This window comes from Anomaloglossus baeobatrachus, chromosome 1 (assembly GCF_048569485.1).
Source record: "Anomaloglossus baeobatrachus isolate aAnoBae1 chromosome 1, aAnoBae1.hap1, whole genome shotgun sequence".
NCBI classification, from domain to species: Eukaryota; Metazoa; Chordata; class Amphibia; order Anura; family Aromobatidae; genus Anomaloglossus; species Anomaloglossus baeobatrachus.
Window position 1 is genome coordinate 630,219,359 of NC_134353.1, and position 9,089 is coordinate 630,228,447.

Genomic DNA, 9,089 nt, shown 5'->3' on the forward strand with positions numbered 1-9,089 from the left:
TACGAGCAGGATGATGGGGGTATACGAGCAGGATGATGGGGGTATATGAGCAGGATGATGGGGGTATATGAGCAGGATGATGGGGGTATATGAGCAGGATGATGGGGGTATATGAGCAGGATGATGGCGTATATAGCAGGATGATGGTGTATATAGCAGGATGATGGCGTATATAGCAGGATCGGGGTATATAGCAGGATGGGAGCAGATACCAGCATGGGGGTATATAGCAGGATGCGGCCATATGCCAGGATGGAGTATATAGCAGGACAGGATGGGGTATATAGCATGATGAGGCCATATACCAGGATGAGGTATATAGCAGTTTTGGAGCACATACTAGGATGGCAGTATATAGCAAGATGGGGTTATACCAGGATGAGGGACATATATATATATATATATATATATATATATATATATATATATATATATACACAAGGCAGGAGGATCATTACCAGGAGGGGGTGTACCTTAGTAAAGAATTTGGGGACATTACCCCCATAACAGTGTCAGCAGCAGATCCTCGCCCCATACCAGTGTGTCATGACCACATTTTTTGCTTAAAATTTTATTTTCCTATTTTCCTTCTCTAAAACCAGGGTGCGTCTTATAGTCAGGTGCGTCTTATAGTCCGAAAAATACGGTAGCTGTAGGAGTCGGCGTTGCCCAGGATAGTAATTGTCTCCCTCCCTGACTGTCTGCCTCTCTGACTGTCTCTCTCCCTCTGTGTGTTTGTGTGTGTGTGGCTCTGTCTCTGTGTGGCTCTGTCTCGCTGTGTGTGTGGCTCTGTCTCGCTGTGTGTGTGTGGCTCTGTCTCGCTGTGTGTGTGTGGCTCTGTCTCGCTGTGTGTGTGTGGCTCTGTCTCGCTGTGTGTGTGTGGCTCTGTCTCGCTGTGTGTGTGTGGCTCTGTCTCGCTGTGTGTGTGGGGCTCTGTCTCGCTGTGTGTGTGGGGCTCTGTCTCGCTGTGTGTGTGGGGCTCTGTCTCGCTGTGTGTGTGGGGCTCTGTCTCGCTGTGTGTGTGGGGCTCTGTCTCGCTGTGTGTGTGGGGCTCTGTCTCGCTGTGTGTGTGGGGCTCTGTATCGCTGTGTGTGTGGGGCTCTGTCTCGCTGTGTGTGTGGGGCTCTGTCTCGCTGTGTGTGTGGGGGGCTCTGTCTCGCTGTGTGTGTGTGTGCGGCTCTGTCTCTGTGTGTGTGTGTGGGTGTGTGTGGCTCTGTCTCGCTGTGTGTGTGTGTGTGGCTCTGTCTCGCTGTGTGTGTGTGTGTGTGTGTGTGTGTGTGTGGCTCTGTCTCGCTGTGTGTGTGTGTGGCTCTGTCTCGCTGTGTGTGTGTGTGGCTCTGTCTCGCTGTGTGTGTGTGTGGCTCTGTCTCGCTGTGTGTGTGTGTGGCTCTGTCTCTGTGTGTGTGTGGCTCTGTCTCTGTGTGTGTGTGTGTGTGGCTCTGTCTCTGTGTGTGTGTGTGGCTGTGTGTGTGTGTGGCTCTGTGTGTGTGTGTGCGGCTCTGTCTCTGTGTGTGGGGGGCTGTGTGTGTGTGTGTGTGTGGGAGGCTCTGTGGCTGTGTGTGTGTGTGTGGCTCTGTGTGTGTGTTTGTGTGTGTGAGTGGCTCTGTCTCGCTGTGTGTGTGGCGTTCTGGCTCTGTGTGTGTGTGTGGCTCTGTCTGTGTGTGTGTGTGTGTGTGTGTGTGTGTGTGGCTCTGTGGCTGTGTGTGTGTGTGGCTCTGTCTCTGTGTGTGTGTGTGTGTGGCTCTGTGTGTGTGTGTGGCTCTGTGTGTGTGTGTGGCTCTGTGTGTGTGTGTGTGGCTCTGTGTGTGTGGCTCTGTCTCTCTGTGTGTGTGTGGCTCTGTCTCTGTGTGTGTGTGGCTCTGTCTCTGTGTGTGTGGGGGGCTCTGTGTCTCTGTGTGTGTGTGGCTCTCTGTGTGTGTGTGTGTGGGGGGGGCTCTGTGTGTGTGTGGGGGGGGCTCTGTGTGTGTGTGTGTGTGTGTGTGTGGTTCTGTCTCGATGTGTGTGTGTGTGGCTCTGTCTCTGTGTGTGTGTGTGTGGCTCGGTCTCGGTGTGTGTGTGTGGCTCTGTTTGTGTGTGTGTGTGTGTGGCTCTGTCTCTGTGTGTGGGGGGCTCTGTGTCTCTGTGTGTGTGTGTGTGTGTGGCTCTGTCTCGCTGTGTGTATGTGTGTGGCTCTGTCTCGCAGTGTGTGTGTGGCTCTGTCTCACTGTGTGTGTGTGGCTCTGTCTGTGTGTGTGTGTGTGTGGCTCTGTGTGTGTGGCTTTCTCGCTATGTGTGTGTGTGGCTCTGTCTCTGTGTGTGTGTGTGTGGCTCTGTGTCTCTGTGTGTGTGTGGCTCTGTCTCGGTGTGTGTGTGTGGCTCTGTCTCTCTGTGTGTTTGTGTGTGTGTGCGGTTCTGTCTTTGTGTTTGTGTGTGTGTGTGTGTGTGGCTCTGTCTCTCTGTGTGTGGCTCTGTCTCTGTGTGTGTGTGTGTGGCTCTGTCTGTGTGTGTGTGTGGCTCTGTCTGTGTGTGTGTGTGGCTCTGTGTGTGTGGCTTTCTCGCTATGTGTGTGTGTGGCTCTGTCTCTGTGTGTGTGTGTGTGTGGCTCTGTGTCTCTGTGTGTGTGTGGCTCTGTCTCGGTGTGTGTGTGTGGCTCTGTCTCTCTGTGTGTTTGTGTGTGTGTGCGGTTCTGTCTTTGTGTTTGTGTGTGTGTGTGTGTGGCTCTGTCTCTCTGTGTGTGGCTCTGTCTCTGTGTGTGTGTGTGTGTGTGGCTCTGTCTCGGTGTGTGTGTGTGTGTGGCTCTGTCTCTGTGTGTGTGTGTGTGGCTCTGTCTCTGTGTGTGTGGCTCTTTGGCTCGGTGTGTGTGTGTGTTTCTCTGTGTGTGGGTGTGTGTGTGTGGCTCTGTCTCTGTGTGTGTGTGTGTGTGTGTGTGTGTGTCTCTGTGTGTGTGTTTGGCTCTGTCTGTGTGTGTGTGTGTGTCTCTGTGTGTGTGTGTGTGTGGCTCTGTCTCTGTGTGTGTGTGTGTGGCTCTCTCGCTGTGTGTGTGTGTGGCTCTGTCTCTGTGTGTGTGTGTGGCTCTGTCTCGGTGTGTGTGTGTGTGTGTGTGGCTCTGTCTCTGTGTGTGTGTGTGTGGCTCTGTCTCTGTGTGTGTGGCTCTTTGGCTCAGTGTGTGTGTGTGTTTCTCTGTGTGTGGGTGTGTGTGTGGCTCTGTCTCTCTGTGTGTGTGTGTGTGTGTGTGTGTGTGTGTGTCTCTGTGTGTGTGTTTGGCTCTGTCTGTGTGTGTGTGTGTCTCTGTGTGTGTGTGTGTGTGGCTCTGTCTCTGTGTGTGTGTGTGTGGCTCTCTCGCTGTGTGTGTGTGTGGCTCTGTCTCTGTGTGTGTGTGTGTGTTTTTGAGTGTGTGGCTCTCTCGCTGTGTGTGTGTGTGTGTGTGGCTCTGTGTGTGTGTGTCTCTGTCTCTCTTCTGTGTGTGTGTGTGTGTGTGTGGGGCTCTGTCTCGCTGTGTGTGTGGGGCTCTGTCTCGCTGTGTGTGTGGGGCTCTGTCTCGCTGTGTGTGTGGGGCTCTGTCTCGCTGTGTGTGTGGGGCTCTGTCTCGCTGTGTGTGTGGGGCTCTGTCTCGCTGTGTGTATGGGGCTCTGTCTCGCTGTGTGTGTGGGGCTCTGTCTCGCTGTGTGTGTGGGGTTCTGTCTCGCTGTGTGTGTGGGGCTCTTTCTCGCTGTGTGTGTGTGGCTCTGTCTCGCTGTGTGTGTGTGTGGCTCTGTGTCTCACTGTGTGTGTTGGGCTCTGTCTCGCTTTGTGTGTGGGGCTCTGTCTCGCTGTGTGTGTGGGGCTCTGTCTCGCTGTGTGTGTGGGGCTCTGTCTCGCTGTGTGTGTGGGGCTCTGTCTCGCTGTGTGTGTGGGGCTCTGTCTCGCTGTGTGTGTGGGGCTCTGTCTCGCTGTGTGTGTGGGGCTCTGTCTCGCTGTGTGTGTGGGGCTCTGTCTCGCTGTGTGTGTGGGGCTCTGTCTCGCTGTGTGTGTGTGTGTGTGTGGCTGGCTCTGTGTCTCGCTGTGTGTGTGGCTCTGTCTCGCTGTGTGTGGCTCTGTCTCGCTGTGTGTGTGGGGCTCTGTCTCGCTGTGTGTGTGGGGCTCTGTCTCGCTGTGTGTGTGGGGCTCTGTCTCGCTGTGTGTGTGGGGCTCTGTCTCGCTGTGTGTGTGGGGCTCTGTCTCGCTGTGTGTGTGCGGCTCTGTCTCTCTGTGTGTGTGTGGTGGGCTCTGTCTCGCTGTGTGTGTGTGTGGCGCTGTCTCGCTGTGTGTGTGTGGCTCTGTCTCTGTATGTGTGTCTCTGTCTCTGTGTGTGTGTGTATGGCTCTGTCTCTGTGTGTGTGTGTGGCTCTGTGTCTCTGTGTGTGTGTGTGGCTCTGTGTCTCTGTGTGTGTGTGTGGCTCTGTGTCTGTGTGTGTGTGTGTCTCTGTCTCTGTGTGTGTGGGGCTGTGTGTGTGTGTGTGTGGGGGGGGGCTCTGTGTCTCTGTGTGTGTGTGTGGCTCTGTCTCGCTGTGTGTATGTGTGTGGCTCTATCTCGCAGTGTGTGTGTGGCTCTGTCTCTGTGTGTGGCTCTGTCTCTGTGTGTGTGTGTGTGTGTGTGGCTCTGTGTGTGTGTGGCTCTGTCTCTGTGTGTGTGTGTGTGTGTGTGTGGCTCTGTCTCTGTGTGTGTGGGGCTCTGCCTCGCTGTGTGTGTATGGCTCTGTCTCTGTGTGTGGCTCTGTCTCTGTCTTTGTGTGTGTGTGTGGCTCTGTGTGTGTGTGTGTGCGTGGCTCTGTCTCTGTGTGTGTGTGTCTGTGTGTGTGTGTGTGGCTCTCTCGCTGTGTGTGTGTGGCTCTGTCTCTGTGTGTGTGTGTGTGTGTCTCTCTGTCTCGGTGTGTGTGGCTCTGTGTGTGTGTGTGTGTGTATCTCTCTCTGTGTGTGTGTTGCTCTCTCGCTGTGTGTGTGTGTGTGGCTGTGTGTGTGTGGCTCGGTGTCTGTGTGTGTCTGTGTGTGTCTGTGTGTGTGTGGCTCTGTCTCGGTGTGTGTGTGTGTGGCTCTGTCTCTGTGTGTGGCTCTATCTCTCTCTGTGTGTGTGGGGCTCTGTCTCGCTGTGTGTGTGTGTGGGGCTCTGTCTCGCTGTGTGTGTGTGGCTCTGTGTCTCGCTGTGTGTGTGTGTGTGGCTCTGTGTCTCGCTGTGTGTGTGGGGCTCTGTCTCGCTGTGTGTGTGTGGCTCTGTGTGTGTGTGTGTGTGTGTGTGGCTCTGTGTCTCGCTGTGTGTGTGGGGCTCTGTCTCGCTGTGTGTGTGTGTGTGGCTCTGTCTCTGTGTGTGTCTCTGTGTGTGTCTCTGTGTGTGTGTGTGTGTGTGTCTCTCTGTGTGTGTGTGTGTGTGTGTGTGGCTCTGTCTCTGTGTGTGTCTCTGTGTGTGTCTCTGTGTGTGTCTCTGTGTGTGTCTCTGTGTGTGTGTGTGTCTCTCTGTGTGTGTGTGTGGCTCTGTCTCTGTGTGTGTGTTTGGCTGTCTCTGTGTGTGTGTTTGGCTCTGTCTCTGTGTGTGTGTGTGGCTCTGTCTCTGTGTGTGTGTGTGTGTGTGTGTGTGGCTCTGTCTTTGTGTGTGTGTGGCTCTGTGTGTGTGTGTGTGGCTCTCTCGCTGTGTGTGTGTGGCTCTGTCTCTGTGTGTGTGTGTGTGTGTGTGTGTGTGTGTGTGTGTGTGGCTCTGTCTCTCTGTGTGTGTGTGTGTGTGTGCGCGGCTCTGTGTCTCTCTGTGTGTGTGTGTGTGTGGCTCTGTCTCGCTGTGTGTGTCTCTGTGTGTGTGCGGCTCTTTCTCGCTGTGTGTGTGTGTCTCGCTGTGTGTGTGTGGCTCTGTGTGTGTGTGTGGCTCTGTCTCTGTGTGTGTGGCTCTGTCTCTCTGTGTGTGGCTCTGTCTCTGTGTGTGGCTCTGTGTGTGGGTGTGTGTGTGTGGCTCTGTGGCTCGCTGTGTGTATGGCTCTGTGGCTCGCTGTGTGTGTGGGGCTCTGTGTCTCGCTGTGTGTGTGGGGCTCTGTGTCTCGCTGTGTGTGTGGGGCTCTGTGTCTCGCTGTGTGTGTGGGGCTCTGTGTCTCGCTGTGTGTGTGGGGCTCTGTGTCTCGCTGTGTGTGTGGGGCTCTGTCTCGCTGTGTGTGTGGGGCTCTGTCTCGCTGTGTGTGTGGGGCTCTGTCTCGCTGTGTGTGTGTGGGGCTCTGTCTCGCTGTGTGTGTGTGTGTGGGGCTCTGTCTCGCTGTGTGTGTGTGTGTGTGTGGCTCTGTGTCTCGCTGTGTGTGTGGGGCTCTGTCTCGCTGTGTGTGTGGGGCTCTGTCTCGCTGTGTGTGTGGGGCTCTGTGTGTGTGTGTGTGGCTCTGTGTCTCGCTGTGTGTGTGGGGCTCTGCCTCGCTGTGTGTGTGTGTGTGGCTCTGTCTCTGTGTGTGTCTCTGTGTGTGTGTGTGTCTCTCTGTGTGTGTGTGTGTGTGTGTGTGGCTCTGTCTCTGTGTGTGTGTGTGGCTCTGTCTGTGTGTGTGTGTGGCTCTGTCTCTGTGTGTGTGTGTGTGGCTCTGTGTGTGTGTGTGTGTGTGTGTGTGTGGCTCTCTCGCTGTGTGTGTGTGGCTCTGTCTCGCTGTGTGTGTTTTGCTCTTTCTCGCTGTGTGTGTGTGGCTCTGTCTCTGTGTGTGTGGCTCTGTCTCTGTGTGTGGCTCTGTCTCTGTGTGTGGCTCTGTCTCTGTGTGTGGCTCTGTCTCTGTGTGTGGCTCTGTCTCTGTGTGTGGCTCTGTCTCTGTGTGTGGCTCTGTCTCTGTGTGTGGCTCTGTCTCTGTGTGTGGCTCTGTCTGTGTGTGTGGCTCTGTCTCTGTGTGTGTGGCTCTGTCTCTGTGTGTGTGGCTCTGTCTCTGTGTGTGTGGCTCTGTCTCTGTGTGTGTGGCTCTGTCTCTGTGTGTGTGGCTCTGTCTCTGTGTGTGTGGCTCTGTCTCTGTGTGTGTGGCTCTGTCTCTGTGTGTGTGGCTCTGTCTCTGTGTGTGTGGCTCTGTCTCTGTGTGTGTGGCTCTGTCTCTGTGTGTGTGGCTCTGTCTCTGTGTGTGTGGCTCTGTCTCTGTGTGTGTGGCTCTGTCTCTGTGTGTGTGGCTCTGTCTCTGTGTGTGTGGCTCTGTCTCTGTGTGTGTGGCTCTGTCTCTGTGTGTGTGGCTCTGTCTCTGTGTGTGTGGCTCTGTCTCTGTGTGTGTGGCTCTGTCTGTGTGTGTGGCTCTGTCTCTGTGTGTGTGGCTCTGTCTCTCTGTGTGTGGCTCTGTCTCTCTGTGTGTGGCTCTGTCTCTGTGTGTGGGTGTGTGTGTGTGTGGCTCTGTGGCTCGCTGTGTGTGTGGGGCTCTGTCTCGCTGTGTGTGTGGGGCTCTGTCTCGCTGTGTGTGTGGGGCTCTGTCTCGCTGTGTGTGTGTGTCTCTGTGTGTGTGTGTGTGTGTGTGTGTGTGGCTCTGTGTGTGTGTGTGGCTCTGTCTCGCTGTGTGTGTGGGGCTCTGTCTCGCTGTGTGTGTGGGGCTCTGTCTCTGTGTGTGTGTGTGTGTGTGGCTCTGTGTGTGTGTGTGTGTGTGTGGCTCTGTGTCTCGCTGTGTGTGTGGGGCTCTGCCTCGCTGTGTGTGTGTGTGTGGCTCTGTCTCTGTGTGTGTCTCTGTGTGTGTGTGTGTCTCTCTGTGTGTGTGTGTGTGTGTGTGTGGCTCTGTCTCTGTGTGTGTGTGTGGCTCTGTCTGTGTGTGTGTGTGGCTCTGTCTCTGTGTGTGTGTGTGTGGCTCTGTGTGTGTGTGTGTGTGTGTGTGTGTGTGGCTCTCTCGCTGTGTGTGTGTGGCTCTGTCTCGCTGTGTGTGTTTTGCTCTTTCTCGCTGTGTGTGTGTGGCTCTGTCTCTGTGTGTGTGGCTCTGTCTCTGTGTGTGGCTCTGTCTCTGTGTGTGGCTCTGTCTCTGTGTGTGGCTCTGTCTCTGTGTATGGCTCTGTCTCTGTGTGTGGCTCTGTCTCTGTGTGTGGCTCTGTCTCTGTGTGTGGCTCTGTCTCTGTGTGTGGCTCTGTCTCTGTGTGTGGCTCTGTCTCTGTGTGTGGCTCTGTCTCTGTGTGTGGCTCTGTCTCTGTGTGTGTGGCTCTGTCTCTGTGTGTGTGGCTCTGTCTCTGTGTGTGTGGCTCTGTCTCTGTGTGTGTGGCTCTGTCTCTGTGTGTGTGGCTCTGTCTCTGTGTGTGTGGCTCTGTCTCTGTGTGTGTGGCTCTGTCTCTGTGTGTGTGGCTCTGTCTCTGTGTGTGTGGCTCTGTCTCTGTGTGTGTGGCTCTGTCTCTGTGTGTGTGGCTCTGTCTCTGTGTGTGTGGCTCTGTCTCTGTGTGTGTGGCTCTGTCTCTGTGTGTGTGGCTCTGTCTCTGTGTGTGGGTGTGTGTGTGTGGCTCTGTGGCTCGCTGTGTGTGTGGGGCTCTGTCTCGCTGTGTGTGTGGGGCTCTGTCTCGCTCTGTGTGTGGGGCTCTGTCTCGCTGTGTGTGTGGGGCTCTGTCTCGCTGTGTGTGTGTGTCTCTGTGTGTGTGTGTGTGTGTGTGTGTGTGTGTGTGTGTGTGTGTGTGGCTCTGTGTGTGTGTGTGGCTCTGTCTCGCTGTGTGTGTGGGGCTCCGTCTCGCTGTGTGTGGGGCTCTGTCTCTCTGTGTGTGTGTGTGTCTCTGTGTGTGTGTGTGGCTCTGTCTCTGTGTGTGTGTGTGGCTCTGTCTCTGTGTGTGTGTGTGTGTGTGTGTGGCTCTGTCTCTGTGTGTGTGTGTGTGTGTGTGTGTGTGTGTGTGTGTGTGTGTGTGTGTGTGTGTGTGGGGCTCTGTCTCGTTGTGTGTGTGGGGCTCTGTCTCGCTGTGTGTGTGGGGCTCTGTCTCGCTGTGTGTGTGAGGCTCTGTCTCGCTGTGTGTGTGGGGCTCTGTCTCGCTGTGTGTGTGGGGCTCTGTCTCGCTGTGTGTGTGGGGCTCTGTCTCGCTGTGTGTGTGGGGCTCTGTCTCGCTGTGTGTGTGGGGCTCTGTCTCGCTGTGTGTGTGGGGCTCTGTCTCGCTGTGTGTGTGGGGCTCTGTCTCGCTGTGTGTGTGGGGCTCTGTCTCGCTGTGTGTGTGGGGCTCTGTCT

At 55.4% G+C, this 9,089-nt stretch overlaps 1 protein-coding gene across 1 annotated transcript in view; it reads left to right on the forward strand.

Moving 5' to 3' along the window:
- Positions 1-9,089, forward strand: part of IPO4 (importin 4) — a 298,714-nt gene that overhangs the window by 279,083 nt on the left and 10,542 nt on the right. The gene's annotated exons all lie outside the window — the stretch shown is intronic.